Source organism: Melanerpes formicivorus, unplaced genomic scaffold (genome assembly GCF_026170545.1).
Source record: "Melanerpes formicivorus ecotype bairdi unplaced genomic scaffold, bMelFor1.0.p_v2 SCAF_3, whole genome shotgun sequence".
Taxonomy (NCBI): domain Eukaryota; kingdom Metazoa; phylum Chordata; class Aves; order Piciformes; family Picidae; genus Melanerpes; species Melanerpes formicivorus.
This window is the reverse complement of record NW_027142355.1, coordinates 23663981-23671495: the sequence shown is the minus strand read 5'-3', so window position 1 is coordinate 23671495 and position 7515 is coordinate 23663981.

Sequence of the window (7515 nt, the reverse complement as noted above, 5' to 3'; positions counted from 1 at the left end):
GACTGGTCCAACCTGCAGCTTAACCTAAGGTGGGTTGCAAGATCCAATTTGACTTTATTCAGCTGGGTCTTTGAAACCTCCAAGGAGGTTACTATCTGTGAGTATCTTAGTGCCCATTGATGTGCAATTACACCAAATAATTTTGGTTATGCTGAGAGTGTTGTAACGGCCATCTACAGGAGCTCACAGTATTCTGTTTGAACCTCAAGTTCTTGGGCTTAGCTATTTTGGACTGGAAATGGTTGTTCACAAGAATTTGATATCAATCTGCAGCAAGCAGAAGGTTAACCTTACCTATCTGCAAATCATCAACACAGCTGCATTTCCAGGGCAATGCGATATCATTTGGTAACAACCCACAGTTCTTAGAATTTCATCTCAATTTCAGAACTGTGTTTCAGTTCAAAAAACCTACCTGTAACCTTGGAGGGAGCTTTCATTCAAATGTTTCAACTGATGTTGAAAATTGCTGTCTGAGACTCCTTCTGGTTTTGAGTACTCAACCTGAGATATTTTCATTTGCAGGGAATAGATGCCCATAATCCCTCAAGTGGTCTCAGGCTGGACTCTCAAAGCTGTAGGAGATGCATTAGTGTTACTATTAAACCTGCAGCAGATTGAAGCAATATCTTAGGATGGAAAAGCAAAGGAGCTAAATGATTCTAACAGGGAACCAGCACTTTTCCATGGTAAAAGGTTCCATGAATTTAACCAGTGGCCTTTCTTGACATAAAACCTTTCAACCTAGAGACAAGTCTAATGGCAAAGAAGAAATTATTTACAGTGAGGGTGGTGAGACACTGGAACATGTTGCCCAGGGAAGTTGTGGATGCCTTGTCCCAGGAGGTGTTCAAGGGCAGATTGGACAGGACCTTTAGCAACCTGGTCTAGTGGAAGGTGTCCCTGCCCATGGCAGGGGAGTTGGAACTAGATGATCTTAAATTTCCCTTCCAACCCAAACCATTCTATGAATGACCATTCTATGATTACTTCATCTTTAAAAAGGTGCAGAAGCAACCTGATCTAGTGAAAGATGTTCCTGCTCACTTCAGGGAGGTTAGACTAGATGATCTTTAAGGATCCCTTCCAACCCAAGCTACTCTATGTATGATCATTTTTTTTTATAGTGGTTCAGCCAAGATTTGTCTCTCATACAAGAGAAAACTAAGAGAGATGGTAAGACTAGGGAGAAGGCTTCCGCTACAGGCACACAGAGTAATGGTTGGGGAGACAGACAAGCCAGCTTGTAAAGCTGATTGTCTCCTCCTCTTTCAAATCCTCCCTCATGGTTTCCCTTGGCTTCCAAAATTTTTCTCAAACCTATTCGTTCCAAAGCTGATGACAAAGGCAGCGGAGGTTTAACTCTTTCACTTTTTTTGACTCCTTAGTCATTTCCACAAAATCACAGAGTTATCTCAAGTTGGAAGGGACCCATAGTGATCACTGAGTCCAACTCTTAGCAAACACAAAACTCCTGAAATCCCTCTGATTTCATTGATGCCCAGAAAGTGGGACTTTAAGCATGTCAGAAACCTGCAAATTTGACACAAAGAACCCCTTTATGGCTAACACAGGAGGATCCTATCCAAACCCTGCCTCCAGCAGAGCAGCACAACCCCTTTTTTTTTCTCTCAGTGACAGCAGACATCCCATCTGTACCAAGTCTCATCATGTGTAATATTTTCACTGTTACATTTTCAACATGTTTTCTCAGTTCTTCAAACAAGCTTGAGACAGTGAGGGTGGGACAAAATGGTCATTTCCTCATTTATAGCATTTTTTTCCCCCGTCACTGGCCAAACAACAACACGCCACTCCGCAGTGTCAATAGCAACGGAGCTTTATTTGGTTGTGATCAAAAATATTGAAATACTTGTGTTGGAAACTTCATCTGTGGTGACATATTTCTGCTCTGAGACACTTCTTACTCGTTTTGGTTATGGAACTCAGCCAAAATATGAAATTAGGTACAAATGTGAAGTAAATAAAATCAACATAAAGAAAAGCCACCATTTCCCTGGGGTTTGGGGTCATTCTACTTATGGCAAAAAAATACTGGTTTCTTCATTGCTTCCACAGTGGAATTCTCAGCTGTTCCCTTATCAGGGGAAAAAAAAAATTCAAATGCCTTTCCAACTATTTTCAATTCTTTCAGACTATTCTGCCTTTAAGTAGTTGTTTCTTTCAAGCCAGCAAAACCAAAGTCAATCTTCCCAAGCCAGGAAACGTTTTCTTCTGGCACTTCACTCTTCATACTTCCTTTTGCCATGGCATTGATAATCAAGCAGGTATTTTCTGAAAATCCCTGAGGAGGAGAGATCTTATTGTGGCCTTCCAGTACTTAAAGGGGGTTGGACTAGATGACCTTTGGGGGTCCCTTGCAACCCAAACCATTCTCTGATCCTATGGCAAACATTTTAGCAGGACCTGTTGCAACAGGACAAGGGCAATTTAGACTAGATCTAAGGAAGAAACCCTTTACACTGAAAGTGCTGAAACACTGAAACAGGTTTCCTGGAGAGGTGGTAGATGCCCCATACCCTGAAACATTCAAGTTCAGGTTGTATGGGGCTCTGAGCAACCTGATCTAGATGATGTCGTCCCTGGACACTGCAAGGGAGTTGAACTAGATGACCTTTAAATGTGAAAATATTACCAGGGTCACCACAAAAAACATGTAGTGCAGTGGGGTCAGTCTTCTGCTTAAGACCTACAAAGTCAACTGAAAACCACCATCTGCTGGGATTTAACCACCTTTTTAATCCAATCGGTACTTCTCTGCCCAGTTCCTTATGTTTTGCTTTTGTACCATGTTGTGGTCCCCACCATCGTCCACCTGTGTGGGTTGGAGCCACTCTACTTTCCAGCAGTTTTGTCGGCGGGGTGGTGGGAGAGGTGGTGGTAGGGTGGGGGGGGAGTGTGTTTCCTGCAACCACGATTTCCATCCCCAAGATCTCCAGTTAGGTTGCTATGCACTGCCCTCTAATGCCACTTTAGCATATTAGCAAAGCTCATGCTCAGTCGAGATCTGTAACAGTACAAATGGTCCACATCCAGCAAAACCAGATATCAAATCTCAAGAGGAATTATAAGAAGTGAGGTATTTATAGGCTGCTTTTTTCCTCCAGCATCACTTCATATTACATCTTCTTAGAGATCACCATCAGGGAGCAAAATGACAATTCCCTATTTTACCTTTTCTATACCATTTTGAATGCTTGATGCTTTCAGGGTCTACTTCAGCTAAAATTATCAGTCAAATTATCTGATTTTTTTGAAGTTTTGGCATGGCAGGTTGGCTTCATGGAGAGGATGAGTTGCCCTGGAGTGTAAATGGCCACTCAAAGGTGCATGTTGGATTTGGGAGTACGTTTTCTCCTCTCCTTCTTTTGTTATTTATTTAATTCAATGCTTCCTAGCAGCCTGTTTGCTTCCTAGCCTCCTTCAGAGCACTGAGTAGGCATTTCTAGAGAATTACCCAAAATGAATGCAGCATCTCCTTCCTTAATGGAAACAGCTGACTTAGAGCCTGCCGCTGTGTGTGTTTTGTTAGCGCTGTTTTCGCTTGCGTGCATTGCTTTGCATTCATTAACACTGGGGCCCATCTGCCACCCCATCACCCAGCCAGCATTAATCCACCCTTCTTTAATATTTTCCTTTCAGCTTTTGGCTGATTATCCTGAAGAATTCCAGATGTGTAGCAAATTTTATCACCTTGGCTGTTCACCTTTTTTCCAGGTTGCTTGTAGGTATGTCCCAGCCAATGCTGGTGGCACTTCTCAAGAGCATGAAAATCAAGAGTTCATGCAGTATTTTGGTCTTGCCTGTAACCCCACCTCCTAAATCCTCTTCCTCTCCTAGGAGTTCAGGATACCCAGGTGCATCAAGCTCATTTCAAACTGCTGGGGAAATGGCTAAATTGGGATACAGAGATGGAAGAAAAGTTGTAGAGCCAAATGAGATACGAAAGGCAGGTAGAGATGTAGGACTGCTGAGACAGCAGTCATTAGAGGAATTTAAAAAGTAAAACACCAACACAGAAAGGTTTCAAACCCTGAAAGAAAAAAAAAAAAAAGTAAATACTGGAAGATCAGACTTCAGCATCATCCAAGGTCTGTTGGAGCACACAGAGCTGACCAACGCTTCCCCTCCTTTGCAGACAGTGATGAAAAAGATATTTCAGACAGTTACTGTCACATGCCATGATTTGTAGTGCTGGGGATGGCCCTGCAAATGTCTACTCCATTTCCAGTCTGTCTGGGACCTTTAGGCTTGGCAGCTAGGTGACATTTTTCTGCCTGTCTGCAGCTTTCCTGAATGTAATGAGAATAAATTTTTGGATTTTGGGTTTTGGGTTTTTTTCCTACTCCTATATGGGTGTGTACAATTACACTGTAGTTATTATTACAGACAGTGATGGATACATTTTGATCCACACCTAACATGCTTTCCAGACTTATTCAAGAGCTGCTTCTCATGAATTATCTGATTCATTGCTTTAATAGGTAGTTATTTATGGGCCTAATAGTTTAGCCTTTGCCCTTCCTGTTGTGACTTGTTCTTAGAAAGATCTGAATTCTTCTGTTATTATTGTGTTTTCCCCCCTTGCAGACTCCAATCTCTTTTCAGTTTTTCCCAATGACTGTCATGCTGTCATACTGCTCTGCAGCATTTCAATCCACAGTGATTTCTCTCAGTACCTTTGGATGAAATTAACTACTTGATTCATTCTTTTCACATACCAGCTCTTTTCTCAATGGAATTCTGTCACTGTAAAATTAGTAGCGGTCCTGTTGATTTTCTTTCTTCCACAAAGTTAGAAAGATGTCAACACTATCATAGAATCATAGAATCATTTATACTGGAAAGACCTTTAAGACCATTGAGTCCAACTATTAACCCAGCACTGCTAAGTCTGCCACTAAACAGTGTTTCTCAGCACCACATCTACACATCTTTTAAATCCCTCCTGGGATGGTGACTCCACCACTTCTCTGGACAGTCTGATGTAAATCCACTGCCTAGAAAGATTGCCTTAGTAGAAAGCAGCACAACTAGAAGGGCTTGAAATCAGACCTTTTTACAATAGTAGCTTTACTTTCTAGCACCTTTTTTAAAGCTAACCACAGGGAAATAAACTGCATAGTAGCACAGTAGACAGCAATGCTGGAGATAAGAACTTTCTGGTTAAAATATAGATAGTGCTTGTAGTATTTTGAGGTTAAAGTGACAATGCTGTCTGCTTTGGGGTTGGAGGTTGTGCTTTGCCTTGCAGATGGTGTTGCATGCTTACTTGCACCACTTTATTGTGTGGTATGAGTGTCCATAATTATTAGAAACCTCAACTCACCTGACCTGATGTGCCCAGTACAAGCTGGAGATATACCTGCCCACTACAGGCTAAAAAGAAAATCCATTCTTGCTGATGTCAGAAAGAAGACTCTGAATAATTGGTGCAAAACTCTGGCTGACCTACATGGAAAATATGGGAGTCTGTAAACTTCAGGCCGAGAGAGATTATGGATTTTAGAGACTGTTTTAGAAAACAAAAATTATTTCTGCAGCTAGATAATCAGAGAAACCAATCAATCCAGACCATGTCAGGCCCAGATGTCATAAAGCAATAAATACTTCAGTAGCCAAATAGTTTGCAAACCCATGATTACTCAGTGACCTCACTATTAGCAGGAGTGATGGCATAGTAAAATGGTAACAAGCATGCTTGAAAAGTCCATAGGGATGCTTGAAATGAGCATAAGTTTTCTTTCTTCCCATTTTTTTTTTTTACTACAACTGTGTTTCCAAACTCAAGAGAGTCTCATATTATTGTTCCTATTTTTTTTCCTCCAAAAATTAAGGTGCACTTGGTAAGTAATTGGAAATGCTGAATGCCCAAGGACAGTAGCTGCACTAGCTACCACTGATTTCTAAAGGAATCAGAGAAAACTGCGATACAACACAAAGAAAACACAGTGCTGGGTTTAAATACCACCCTGCTCTCTGCCAACTGAATTACTAAATCTACTTCAAACTCCAGTATAGCTCCAACTAAATAAGGGTCAGTGGCAGCTCATCATATTACAGGGACATAGCTATCTTCACAATGTATTCCATTTCCCAAAACTCTCACGATTCAGCTGTAATAATTATTTCTTCTCTTCTTAGCAGCGATACTGGCTCCTAAACCTGAAAAACCCTGATGGCTCTTAAAGATCATTCAAATTCTGAGTGCACTATAAATGTGGGGGTTTGTATTGCTGCTGCCACTAGGATTTGATGAAGATTTCTTTATGTGAGCTATATGGAGCATTCAATTATTTGCTGTTTGACATTAAACTATCCTGTCAAAATAAACTTTACTTTGTGTTTATTGATGGTTGCCTCTATTTCCATGGTTTTATGTGCCTTCTTTAACAGGGTTATTGCCAGGATCATAACAGAGACCTGGCAAATATCATATGCAGACTGTGAAATAAATGACTCCCATCTCATTCAGTCAGAGTGAGTCTGCAATCTCCCACTACTCCAAAGGACTCAAAAGTCTGGGGTTATCTTGATTTGGTAGGACACCAGCCCTCACCAGCATCACAGTCTCACCCCATTGCAGGGCCAACAAGGAGAGGGGAAAATAAGCTCAAAGTCATGTTGCATATGTTATGTCTAAAATGAGTGTCAGGAGGATTGGGACAGATTCTTTTCAGTGGTGCCCAGTGACTAGAGAAGGGGCAATAGGCACAAAGCTGAACGTTGGAAGCTGCACCTAAATATATGGAAGAACTTCTTTACTTTGAGGGTGATGGAGCACTGGACCAGGATGTTCAGACAGGTTGTGTTGTCCTCCTCTGGACAGATTCCAAACCCACCGGAACATGCTGCTAGGCAACTTGCCCTAGGTGAATCTGCTTTAGCAGAAGGGTTGGACTAGAGGATCTGCAGATGCCCATTCCAACCCTCACCATTCTGTGATTCTGTTTCCAATGGATGTACACTGTGAAAAAGAGAAGGAATCAGTCTTTCCTTGATTCTGAGGAAACTGGGAGCCCAAACTTCACAATTAGCTGTCATCTTCTTGGCCTTGCAGAATTCATCCTCATACCCCACTTTGCTACATCCTGCCCTGTCCTGTCTTCCAAAACAACGTGTTAGGAAGACTGAGGTGTAGGAATACTGAGGTATAGGAAGGCAGAGGCCTGGGCAGCCTGAGGTGAAGCAGGGACCAGCTCCATTGCACCAGGAAGGTTAAGTGGGGGCTCCTCTGTTAGTCTGGCACCTTAATTAGGGCTGCAAGTGCAGTTCTGATCCTTTTCGGGATCAGACCACCTTTTTCCCCAGCCCGCAGCAATGGGCCAGCGACAGGATGCCTGTCTCCCCACCCAATGCCATACTAGCACGCATTGAATAGAGCGGGAAGGAAGGAGGAAAACGGACCGCGATTGTCTTGCTTGCCTCCCGCCGCCAAGGGGCGGTACAACAGCGGCGCTGCCGCAGCTCGCTCGGCGCCCATTGGCCAAGCAG